Source organism: Beta vulgaris, chromosome 5, assembly GCF_026745355.1.
Source record: "Beta vulgaris subsp. vulgaris cultivar EL10 chromosome 5, EL10.2, whole genome shotgun sequence".
Taxonomy (NCBI): domain Eukaryota; kingdom Viridiplantae; phylum Streptophyta; class Magnoliopsida; order Caryophyllales; family Amaranthaceae; genus Beta; species Beta vulgaris.
This window is the reverse complement of record NC_079206.1, coordinates 18,492,437-18,505,611: the sequence shown is the minus strand read 5'-3', so window position 1 is coordinate 18,505,611 and position 13,175 is coordinate 18,492,437. Positions and strand designations below refer to the sequence as shown.

General features: G+C 39.2%; 1 non-coding gene across 1 annotated transcript; it reads left to right on the top strand.

The window, feature by feature from the left end:
- Positions 1–676: 676 nt before the first annotated feature.
- Positions 677–2,246, top strand: LOC104893244 (uncharacterized acetyltransferase At3g50280). The gene has a single exon (XR_007273965.1). It is a non-coding gene; the product is annotated as an uncharacterized acetyltransferase At3g50280 (transcript).
- Positions 2,247–13,175: the final 10,929 nt, after the last annotated feature.

The following is a 13,175-nucleotide window of genomic DNA, read 5'->3' as shown; positions in this document are numbered from 1 at the left end:
GGATGGTGTACTAGAAGATCTTCTATGCAACATACCTAAACCTATCCAGCTCTTTTGTGACAATATTTCAGCTCATTATCTTGCTCACAATCCGGTTTTTCATGAGAGGACCAAGCACCTCAAGGTTGATTGTCATTATGTAAGGGAATATCTTGATGCTGGTTTTCTCTCCACTAGTTTCATCAGATCTGCTTCTCAGATTGCTGATATTATGACCAAGTCTCTATGTGCTAAACAACATCATCTGTTGTGTGCCAAGCTTGGACTTGTGTCCCCTACCCAAGTCCAACTTGCGGGGGGAGGGGGGTAAAGAAATATATGGCACATGGGACTTGACACCTCACCTAAATAGCTGATATATGTAATCAGGTGCAAACACATCCATCTGGGATCATGTGCAACCTTGTACTATCTTAGGCAGCTGTTTTCTTGTCTTCTAGTGTAATTACTTTGTATTCCCTCTAGGTCACATGTTAGTGCACAGATATAAATAGAGTGCTGTAAATAATATGTAGGTTAAGAGAGAAAAGGTATTGTAAGAAAGAAAGGAGGCGCAGCCTTTTCTAAAGCAATATACAAAACCTGGGAACTAACCCTCTCAAAGATTCGATCTTGCATTTAATCTGAAAGTATCTCAATACTTTCTTTAGTATGTAATACAAAATGGGAACTTGACATAAACCTTTCTTCTACCACCCAGGCTCCCACTGATATCAGACTCAGTATCATAAAATGGGTTCATTATCTACAACTGTTAAACACATCTCAGAATCTTTCGTCAAGCCAAAGTATGAAGTGCATGAGGCTAATCAACCTTACTACTTAGCTCCTTTAGATTTAACTATGCTTTCTGTTCATTACATCCAAAAGGGTCTTCTCTTCATCAAACCTTCACATATAAATGACCAAGCATTCTCCATTCACAAATTCCTTCAGAGTCTCAAGGACTCCCTTTCACTCACCCTCATCCATTTCTACCCATTAGCTGGCCAACTCGCGGCACAAGTAGACGAAGACCAGCACAAATATCTAGTCTTCGTCGACTGCAACAAAGGCCCTGGTGTGAGATTCATCCATGCTACATTGGATATGACTATATCCGACCTACTTTCACCCACTGATGTTCCTCTAGTGGTTCAATCTTTTTTTGACCACGACAAAAATGTTAACCATGATGGTCATTTCAAGTCTTTGTTAACTATTCAAGTCACGGAGCTTTTAGATGGGAGTGTTCATTGGTTGCTCTATGAATCATGCCCTAGCAGATGGAACCTCATACTGGCATTTTTGGAAAATGTGGTCTGAGATCCATAGAGCAAAACACGAGGAATTAGTTCCTGTATCGCGTGTGCCAATACATAAACGTTGGTTTCCTAATTGTTGTGATCCACCTGTTATCCTTCCATTTGCGAAACCAGATGAATTCGTTAGTAGGTATAAAGCACCTCAACTCAAAGAGAGGATCTTCCATTTTTCCTCTGAGTCAATGGCGAGACTTAAAGAAAAAGCAAATGAGGAGTGTAACACAACCCATAAAATTTCATCCTTTCAGGCCTTATCATCACTCTGTTGGCGTGCTATTGTTCGAGCAAACCATCTATCTTATGATCAGGTGACAAATTGCAAATTAGCGGCTAATAATAGGCATAGACTACATCCACCTTTGCCTAAAGAGTATTTTGGTAACTGTATAAGCACGTTGAAAGCTACTACAAAAGTTGGTGAACTACTTGATCATAACTTAGGGTGGGCTGCATCATTGTTAAACCACACAGTGGTAAATCACAATGACAAAGTTGTGCGCGATTTCATAAATGAATGGCTGGAAGTTCCTCTGATCTACCAGCTTGACAAGTTTTTTGACTCTTCTAGTGTGATGATGGGAAGCTCACCGAGATTTGACATGTACGGGAATGAAGTTGGACTCGGAAAAGCAGTAGCTATTCGTAGTGGGTATGCAAACAAAGTAGCTGGAAAGGCGACTTCTTATGAAGGATATGAGGGTGGAGGAAGTGTGGACTTGGAAATATGTTTACCCCCTGATACAATGAGAGCTCTTGAATCAGATGAGGAATTCATGAATGCTGTGTCATCACCATTTATAGGCTACTAATTATCTATTAAGTCACAATTGAAAAATAGAAGTCGAGATTTATCATTTTGTATCCTGATGTATTCTCTGTTTGGAAGCATAATAAGGTTGTAATCTTGAACCACATTTCTCAGTCATATGAGGTGAATATTTAATCTCCTAAGATAAAAATGAAAGTGTATGATTGTGGACTGATGATTATATTATTTGTGCTACTTGTGAGTCATAACAAGTGAAGAAATTATTAATCACGTAAAGTAAAACGTGGATAGCAATAGCTTTAGACTTGTACACATCTGAAGTGTTGGACAAGTATGAGTTGGAGTACATGGTGGTAGCTCATGGCTTTTTTTGTGACCGGATGGATCGCCATGTCCCATTTTTATTTTAAAGGTTCATCGATATCGTAGGTCAAGGGAATACGGAGTCGCACTCGTATTTCGTCTTCTAAAGAGAAGACTGATTTTGGTTTAGATAACTCGTTCTATTGACTATTCCATCTGTAAACACAAATTTTAAATCTGCAAAATAGAATCAAAAGATGTGAACAAATGATAATTTTATTATTTTTGTATTTTTTGGGTTACAATCTCTAATGTTTTAATCCTCTGATTAAATCTCCACGTGTATTTGAACTTTGCAATTCACGAACAATTTTGATTTTCCTGAATAAGGGCCTTTATGCATGATCTTGTTCAGGGATATTGATGTAGAATAGAACGACACATCAATTTGAATTCTTGTTGTTCTTCTTCTATTGGAAGTATTTGATGTTGGTTTGTTGTTGCTCAAGAACCAATATGATCTTCTTGAATGAGGGCCTTCGGGCTTGATCTCGCTCAAGGTTGATCTTGTTCTTCTTCTCGGAGAGAATCTGATGCAACTTGACTGCTGGTAGAGAGGCTACTTGAGAAGTTTAGGATGTGCCTTATGTTTTTCTCTTTGCTGGTTCTGGAGTCTGATTTCTTCTCCTCCAGCAAGTGAAGAGGAGAGCTCTATTTATAGAGTTAGAAGAACCCTTGGGTTTCCACATGACCTGCCTCTTTGGCCTCATAGACATAACAGTCCAACTTTCATTTAATGAGTCCAATACTCAATAATAAATGATTTAATTAAAATAGGCCACGTTTAATAGTGAGCCCAAATTAATTAATTTAGATGATCATTTATTAACAAAAGTCAACATTTGACTTTAATGTGTGACGTGGCATATAATAAAAATTTTATGCCTACAAATTGCTCCCTCGAAACTGTATCACATACACGATTTTGAGTGTTTTGATTGTGATTAAGTCTCGAAATTTTTTAACATACAAGCCCTGGCCATATTGTCTTGATATAACCACATGACTTTTGTCATGGTCAAGCCCACCAAATACTTTCCTTTTTGTTAGTGTGCCTCATGCCACGTACTGTAGTAGTATTACTACACGTCCACAATCAATTAAAGCCCATGAGTATTTGTTTTTTGTGGTTGAATTTACAACTTAGGATATAATTTGCTCTTCTACACAAGATAGAAATTATATACATGCTCGTATTCCATGTTTGGCCGGATTTTATGGAATTTGAATGAGATAACGTTGCTTCAAACTTTAATCCAAATCTTTGGTGGTTTAGGATAAATAACTTTGTAGAATTTTTATCCAACTCAAAAACTTATGCCCACATTATATATATGCATCTTTGACGCCACAAATTTTACTCCATCATCAAAGCAAGACGCGACCTTCTGCCGACGCGGAGGACCCGAAACCGACGTCGAGCACAAGTCGAAGCCATACTAGCACTGCCACCACTGCACTGCCCCGAGGCCCTGTATCCCCGAAGCCGTGATCTTGCCGCCATACCAGCACTACCACAACTACATTGCTCTGCCCCCCGGCCCTGCGTTCCCAAGCCGTGGTCTTGCCAGCACTACCACACCCGCATTGCTCAACTAACTTTTGTTTTAATATACTAGAACTTGGTCAAAACCCACAAAATGCTCAACAAACTTTTTTTTTTGAAAATCAATTTTTGATGGATGGAAAGTCCTTGCTAACTCAATATCTCTCGGCTATAAATACAACTTCATGGGAGTGAAAATTTTTATCATCATGGAAGTCGAAGAGCAAGGAATTCAAGCTAAGCCTACATGACCCTTGTTCAAGAAGCTGCTAAGCCACCTGCTTAACACCATGGATGAGAGCCCTTGACACCATGAAGGAGATGCCATTTTGCCGACGAGATAACGCCATGAAGGAGGAGATGCCATTCTCATCAATGTTGTGACACCGTCTTTCCTTTTTTTATAGTCATTTGCAGGTTTGTGATTGCCATGACTTGTCTCCGATCCAACCACTTTACTTAACGGCTAACGCCATAAGGAGTCGCCGACGTGGTGACGCCATGAAGGAGTGCATGCTATGCTTGCTGTTGTTGTGACGCAAAAACAGACGCCATGAAGGAGTGCATGCTATGCTTGCTGAAGAGTGAAGACTAATGTGGTGGTGCCAAATCAAGGAGCAAGAGGACCCGAAGTCAATGTCATACTTTCCAAGTCATTGACATCATATTCGCACCATTGTCAGAGCCTTCTTGACTGTTGGATAATCAGTGGAAGTAGTGCTTCAAAGTTGTTGTTTGACTTTGCTTTTATTTAGGATTCATAAGTTAGTGGGTATTTATTTGTTAATTCATTTTCTAAGTATTAGCAAATTAGCAGTATGTTTCGTGGGCCATGATCCCACTTTCTTTTCCTTTGTTTTAGCTTGAGTTAGTTTGTGTTACCTATATAAATGTTTCCTTATTTTTCATTATTTTAATACAATCAAGTTATGATTCTTTCCTCTTTAAGCTTTTATCTTGGTATCAGTAGCTTTTTTTAATCTTTGAGTGGGCTTGGTTAGTAAAGCACCGCAGCTTTACTCCACTTTCAAAGCATTAAAAATTTTCCAGGTTAAAAAGAGTAAAGTTAGAGTGAGAAACAAGTGGGCACCGCAGCCATTGTTTCATTGAGAGCTTGAGTGAAACCCAGTGAGGAATTTCACAAAATTGAGAGTATTCATGGCCACAAATGGGATTTCCGCCACTTCCCAGCCACTCATTCCTATTTTTGTTGGGGATAAGTATGAGTTTTGGTCAATTAAGATGAAGACCCTCTTCAAATCTCAGGAATTATGGGAGTTTGTTGAAGATGGGTATGATGATAAAGACAAGGATGAACAGAAATTGAAGGAAAATAAGAAAAAAGATGCTAAAGCCTTATTTTTCCTTCAACAAGCCATGAGTGATTCTCTCTTCTCACGAATTGCTTCTGCAACTTCATCGAAGGAAGCTTGGCAGACTTTAAAAACTGAATTTCAGGGCTCCGCGAAGGTGATCGAGGTAAAGCTTCAATCCCTTCATTCTGAATTTTCCAATTTGATGATGGAAAAGCAAGAATCTGTGCAAGATTATTTGTCTAAAGCAAGCTCAATTGTCAATAGAATGAGGTCTTATGGAGAGATCATCACTGATCAAACGGTTGTCAAAAAGATTTTGCGTAATCTAAATGATCGGTTTGATCCTATTGTTCCTGCAATTGAGGAATCCCATGACCTCTCCACTTATACTTTTGCTGAATTGATGAGCTCTTTGCAAAATCATGAAGAGAGATTGAATAGAAGGAAAGAAAGCACTGAAGAGAAGGCATTCCAAGTGAAAGGGGGGGCCTTTAAAGAGAAATCTGCTGATTTTTCTGGTGGACAAGGCTATGGCAGAGGTGGATACCGTGGTCGAGGCCGCGGTGGTCGCTCTACTGGTGGTAGAGGACGTGGTCGATCCTCAGAGCAACGCTACTTCACCCACAAGAGCTCCATTCAATGCCACTATTGCAAAAAATTTGGCCATAAAGAGATAGATTGTTGGTCAAAACAGAACACCGAGGAACCAAAGGCAAACTTGATCGAGTAAGCTGAGACGTCTGAGACGTTGTTTATGGCACACTTTTCTAGCAACACCGCTGATCAGGATGTCTGGTTCATTGACAGTGGGTGCTCCAACCACATGTCCAACTCTCGCTCGCTGTTTGAAATAACCTTGGATGTCTCCAAAAAATCCGAAGTTCGACTTGGTGATAACAAGAAAGTTCAGGTTGATGGGAAAGGTACAATTGCTATTTGTACTAGTAATGGTAAAAAGAAATTATTGCATGATGTTTTCTTTGTACCTAGTTTAGCTCACAATTTGCTAAGTGTGGGACAATTGATGAATGATGGGTTGGTTGTTGTGTTTGATAATGGTCAGTGTGCTATTAGAGATAAGAAGTCGGGTCTTACTCTTGCTTGTGTTAGTATGACAAAAAACAGAATCTTCCCACTTGATGTGTCTCTTGTAGAAGACAAGGCTCTTCTTGTTAAAGGTTGTAGTGACTCTGACCTATGGCATTTGCGTTATGGCCACTTACATCTTAATGGGTTGAAATTATTGAGTCAAAAAGAGATGGTTTTAGGCCTACCACACATCAATAAACTTGAGTTCTGTGAAGGGTGTGTCTTAGGAAAACACAGAAAAAGCCTTTTCCCGTTGGGAAGTCCCGAAGAGCCACTAAATGTCTTGAGTTAGTACATGCAGACCTGTGTGGGCCGATGAAAACGGAGTCATTGAATGGTAGTCGTTATTTTCTATTGTTCACTGATGATTATACAAGGATGAGTTGGGTTTACTTTTTCACACTCAAGTCTGAAGCACTTGATATGTTTACAAAGTTCAAAGCATTTGTTGAGAAATAATCAGGCTGTTCCATAAAGAAGTTGCGCACAGACAATGGAGGTGAATTTTGCTCAAATGATTTTGATGCATTTTGTGAAGAGCTTGGAATCTACAAGCAACTTACGACACCCTATACCCCAGAGCAAAATGACATTGCTGAACGGAAGAACCGAACCATTGTACAAATGGCCAGAAGCATGTTGAAGGCAAGAGGGCTTCCAAATCAGTTCTGGGCAGAAGCAGTAGCTACGTCGGTGTATCTTCGCAACATCTCTCCCACAAAGGCAATCATGAATTAGACTCCATATGAAGCATGGCATAATGTGAAGCCTCTGGTAAGCCACTTAAAAGTTTTTGGTTGTATAGCCTATGCTTTGGTAAAATCATCTCGTCATAAACTTGAAAATAAATCAGAAAAATGTGTTTTTCTTGGTTATAGTTTGAAATCCAAAGCTTATAGGTTGTATAATCCAATAAGTGGCAAAATCATTATAAGTCGAGATGTGTTATTTAATGAGTCTGCTAGTTGGTCCTGGAGTTCTGATAATGCAGGACAGATGGTTCCTTTTATTGATGATGGTGAAGCCCCTACAAGTGTAGTACTTAATGCCACATATGAAGGTGACACCAACACTACGCCGCCAACAAGCCCTATTTCCCAACCTGACAGCAACACTACATCTTCACCAGAGAGTACACCAGAGTCTCAACGCAAGTTTCGTTCACTGAGAGAACTTTATGAGACAACAAATTTTGCTCTCTCCGTGTCGGATCCTATTTATTATGATGATGCTGCAAAAGAACAAGTATGGAAAGATGCAATGACAGAAGAAATGAGGTGCATAAGGAAGAACAACACATGGGAGCTAGTTAATCTCCCGCAAGGAAAGAATGCAATTGGGTTAAAGTGGGTGTTCCGAACCAAGTATCAAGCTGATGGCAGTGTGCAAAAGCATAAGGCTCGGTTGGTAGCAAAGGGCTATGCACAAGAGCAAGGTGTTGGCTATGATGAAACGTTCTCTCCGGTGGCTCGATTTGAAACGGTACGAACCTTTCTTGCCTTAGCTGCTCAACTTGGTTGGCCGGTGTTTCAGTTTGATGTTAAATCAGCTTTCCTAAATGGAGAGTTGAAGGAGGAGGTATATGTTGCCCAACCCGAAGGCTTTGTTGTTCATGATGAAGAGAACAAAGTTTATAGGCTACGGAAGGCATTGTATGGCCTTAAACAAGCCCCGCGTGCATGGTATAACAAAATTGACTCTTATTTTTTGGAGAATGGTTTTCAAAGGAGTGACCATGAGCCTACACTCTATTTGAAGAAGCAAGGTAATGTTGATTTTCTGGTGGTTTGTTTGTATGTAGATGATATGATCTACATGGGGTCTTGTGAATCTATTGTTGCTGATTTCAAGAGTAGCATGATGAAGAAGTTTGAAATGTCAGACATGGGGTTATTGCATTATTTTCTTGGATTAGAGGTGAAGCAACAAGCTGATGGTATTTTTCTCACCCAACGAAAATTTGCAGAAGATCTCTAAAAAAAATTTCAGTTGACAGGGTGCACTCCAGCATGTACACCTATGAATATTAATGAGAAATTATCTGCAAATGACGATACAGGTGCAGCAAATACAAAGCTGTACAGAAGCATGGTAGGTGGTTTGAACTATCTATCTCACACAAGACCGGATATTGCACATTCAGTTGGTCTTGTTTCTTGTTTTATGCACAATCCAACAAAGCATCATCTTGGAGCCGTGAAGAGGATATTGCATTATATAGCAGGTACCTCTGAGTATGGAATTTGGTATAAGAAGGTTGATAAAATGAAGTTGGTTGGCTATTGTGACAGCGATTGGGTTGGTTCTATTGATGACAGAAAAAGCACATTCGGGTATGTATTTACTCTTGGGTCTGGAGTTATCTCTTGGCAATCAAAAAAACAAAGTACAGTGGCTTTATCCTCATCTGAAGCAGAGTATGCAGCCATAACTTCAGCATGTCAAGCAATTTGGCTAAGGAGGTTGTTAGTAGACTTCCTTCAAGAACAACAAGGTGCTACAGATTTATACAGTGACAACATGTCAGCCATCCATTTAACCAAAAATGCTATTTTTCACAGTCGTACAAAGCACATTGACATACGCCACCACTTCATTCGCGACTTAGTAGCAAAGGGTGATATCGAAGTGAAATTCTGTGCTACAAATCAACAAGTTGCAGATATACTTACTAAGTCACTTGCTTCCAAGAAACAAGAATACTTCAGATTACACATGGGAGTATGCAACTTTGAATCAAGGGGTTATGTTGGATAATCAGTGGAAGTAGTGCTTCAAAGTTGTTGTTTGACTTTGCTTTTATTTAGGATTCATAAGTTAGTGGGTATTTATTTGTTAATTCATTTTCTAAGTATTAGCAAATTAGCAGTATGTTTCGTGGGCCATGATCCCACTTTCTTTTCCTTTGTTTTAGCTTGAGTTAGTTTGTGTTACCTATATAAAGGTTTCCTTATTTTTCATTATTTTAATACAACCAAGTTATGATTCTTTCCTCTTTAAGCTTTTATCTTTGACGAGATAGAGAGGAGCCCAACCACCTTCTTAAGGCAATGAGCCTATGACACCACGGAGAAATGCCATTTACCGATCAGGGAAGATCACCGACTTTCTATCTTCTGACTCATTGTATATGCTTGAGATTTTTTTTTACTTTTGTTTTTCTTACAAAGTAGATCATCTTGCCTCCTACATACCACCTGCCAATTGCCACGCGAGCCAAACAACTCGTGCCTTGCTCGAGATGATGTGGTGATGTCAGCTCAAACCAATTTCGGCTGCCCCCTTAATTAAGCAACCTAAAGACCACAATGCCGAGCCACGAAATTGAATCAACGTAATCCCATTGTCTTTTGACGCCATGAAGGAGTGTATGCCATGCTTGTACATTGTTGTTGTGATGCGAAACCGATGCCATACTCAAGCCATGAAGCATCAATATAATGTATCTCGCTTGCAAACCCCAAAGGAAGAAAGTGAAAACGAGCTTGACACCATACTCCAGTGATATTTAATGCCACGAGTGACTTTCAGAAGCCGTGGTGGGCTCGACATATCCTTTTCTTGCTGCCATAAACGCACTGCCCCGAGGCCCTGTTGTTTTCATGAGGTCTATCATGGTATTTTGGTGAAAATAAGAAGTTCATGGATGAGCATAACCCAAAGAATTGTTCTTCATGGAAATTTGGCTTTTGGTTTTATTTTGTTATTTGTGTCCTATATTCTTTGGTAAAATTCACATGGTGTGAAATATGGTGCTGAATTATTGCGCCACTTTTCAACTCCTTTTTTTTTTTTGGCTATAACATGATGATGTCATGATGGATATAGATCATATAGTAATGTATTCATGTTGATACTCTATCATTTTTCTTTTTCATATTATGATTAGAGTAGAATGGATCCATCATTTGATGTCAACGAGCCACTTCTTAATGTCACTCGTTGCCGCAAATCTGTCTTATTAGAAGCAGCTTTGGCACGACTTTTCTGACATGTATGATGTTGGTTGAAGGTGGTGATTGATCTTTGCTCGCCACGATGTTGGTGCTTGAAATTTTCTCCAATTTCCGTGAAAACTTTTTCCAAAGGTCTAAACCATCATGTTTATTTTGAAGTTGATGATGCTTGGAAGCTTTCTCCATCGTACAATAAAATATTCCGCGCTTTTGAGCTCTTCTCCAATTCAATGTTTGAAGTGTATGCTGCCAAGTGTTGGTGCTTGGAAGCTTTCTCCAATGAACTTTAATAGGTGATGGTGCTTGGAAGCTTTCTCCATCGATCTTGTTGCTTAAATTTTTGTCGGATCGCTGGTGCTTGGAAGCTTTCTCCAGAACTTCGAGGCGATTTGACGAAGTATTGGTGCTTGAGAGTTTTCTCCAATCTCCATGCTTAACATATTTGTTGAAACTCTGGTGCTTGATAGCGCTCTCCAGCACTTCGAATGAATGACAACCGCAAAGTTTTTATCATGCTTCATCATCTGACAAAGTGATTCGTGAAGCCAAGTGGACAACAGCTATGCCCCCAAGCTTGTGTTTCGTATTTTGTTAAAACATATTCAGACTTGATGGAGTACAATTTTAAAATTATACTTACTTTTTTGTGGCTGCTCTTGAATATTTAATTATCTTAAATATTTAATTATCCAAAACGCCTACGTACCAAATAAACTGGTTTTTACACCTTTTTGGATCAAGCCAAACGTAGTTCGATTTTCAATTTTTTGACAAGTATGCAGTTTATCCTCTTGCTTAGGAGTAATTTTTTTTTTGTTCTAGTTATGCAGTTTATACTCTTACTTAGGAGTTTTTCTTTTTTTTTGAATTTGCAGTTTATACTCTTGCTTAGGAGATTTTTTTTCCAGATACGCAGTTTATACTCTTACTTAGGAGTTTTTTTTGGGTATTTTTGTCCTTTTGTGAATTTTTTTTTACAAGGTTGCAGCCATGAACAATCATCGATGTAGATGTCTAATCCTACTTCTCTTCATGGTTGGCGATGGTCATCTCCATTTCGTGAGCCCGAGTTGCCAGTTCTTGGAATGTGTTTAGCTTAATTCCTTGCAATATGTAAGCCAGGTCCCAATGCATGCCTTGGGTGCACAACTCTACAGCGGATGCTTCAGATAGGTGATATTTGCATTGAATACACAACGTGTGCCATCGATTAATATATTCTATAACAGGCTCATCCGCCAGCTGGGTGGTTTTTGTCAACTCAGTCATGCTGACAATACGGCGAGTGCTGAAGAAACAATCCATAAATGCTTCTTCCATTTGTTCCCAGTTGTCAATTAATCTAGCGGCTAAGTCGGTGTATCAATCAAATGCCACTCCTTTCAGAGATCGAACGACCTGCTTTACGAGTAGGTCTCCTTCAGTACCTGCATTATTACAAGTTTCAATAAAGTGTGATATATGTTGTTTGGGATTGCCAATGCCATCGAAATGCATGAATTTGGGAGGTTAATAGCCCATAGGCATTTCTAGGGCATCAATTCTCTTTGTATAAGGCTTGGTGTAGTGGTCGTTCCCATCAAAATCTCCACTAAGTTGGCGTTTGACAGCTGTGGCTATCATATCTTGAATTTGTTGGAAATTGAATGAATCGCCATGGATAGCTCCATCCTTTGCACTAGTCTTTGACTTCATGCTAAATTTGGATCCACCACTATCGCCTTCGCTTTCACCAGTTGGACGTTTCTCAAGTTTCTTTGTCAGAGCAGCAAGTTGTTTGCTTTGGATTTTGATTTGTGCTTCTTTTTCCTCATTCTCCTTGGCGAGTTAGTGAATGAGCATCTTCATGTTTGCTAATTCTTCCTCCATGGTATTTGCTTCAATGGTCATGACACTTACATTAACAACATTTGTCGCTCCAATGATTAACTCCGTTGAAGGATCCACGCTTGGAGGAAAGGATTTGTTGCTGTCATGAACAGATCTTCTCTTGGCCACCATGGTCGAATGAATTTACTTCATTGCTTGAATGGAGAAAAAGATGAAAGGTAGAGATTGTCCCACCGAGCGTGCCAAATTTGTAAACACAAATTTTAAATCTGCAAAATAGAATCAAAAGATGTGAACAAATGATAAGTTTATTAATTTTGTATTTTTTGGGTTACAATCTCTAATGTTTTAATCCTCTGATTAAATCTCCACGTGTATTTGAACTTTGCAATTCACGAACAGTTTGGATTTTCCTGAATAAGGGCCTTCATGCATGATCTTGTTCAGGGATATTGATGTAGAATAGAACGGCACGTCAATTTGAATTCTTGTTGTTCTTCTTCTATTGGAAGTATTTGATGTTGGTTTGTTGTTGCTCAAGAACCAATATGATCTTCTTGAATGAGGGCCTTCGGGCTTGATCTCGCTCAAGGTTGATCTTGTTCTTCTTCTCGAAGAGAATCTGATGCAACTTGACTTTTGGCAGAGAGGCTACTTGAGAAGTTTAGGTTGTGCCTTGTGTGTTTCTCTTTGCTGGTTCTGGAGTCTGATTTCTTCTCCTCCAGCAAGTGAAGAGGAGAGCTCTATTTATAGAGTTAGGAGAACCCTAGGGTTTCCACATGACCTGCCTCTTGGGCCTCATGGACATAACAGTCCAACTTTCATTTAATAAGTCCAAGACTCCATAATAAATGATTTAATTAAAATAGGCCACGTTTAATAGTGAGCCCAAATTAATTAATTTAGATGATCATTTATTAACAAAAGTCAACATTTGACTTTATTGTGTGACGTGGCATATAATAAAAATTTTATGCCTACACCATCTAAATTAAATAATCT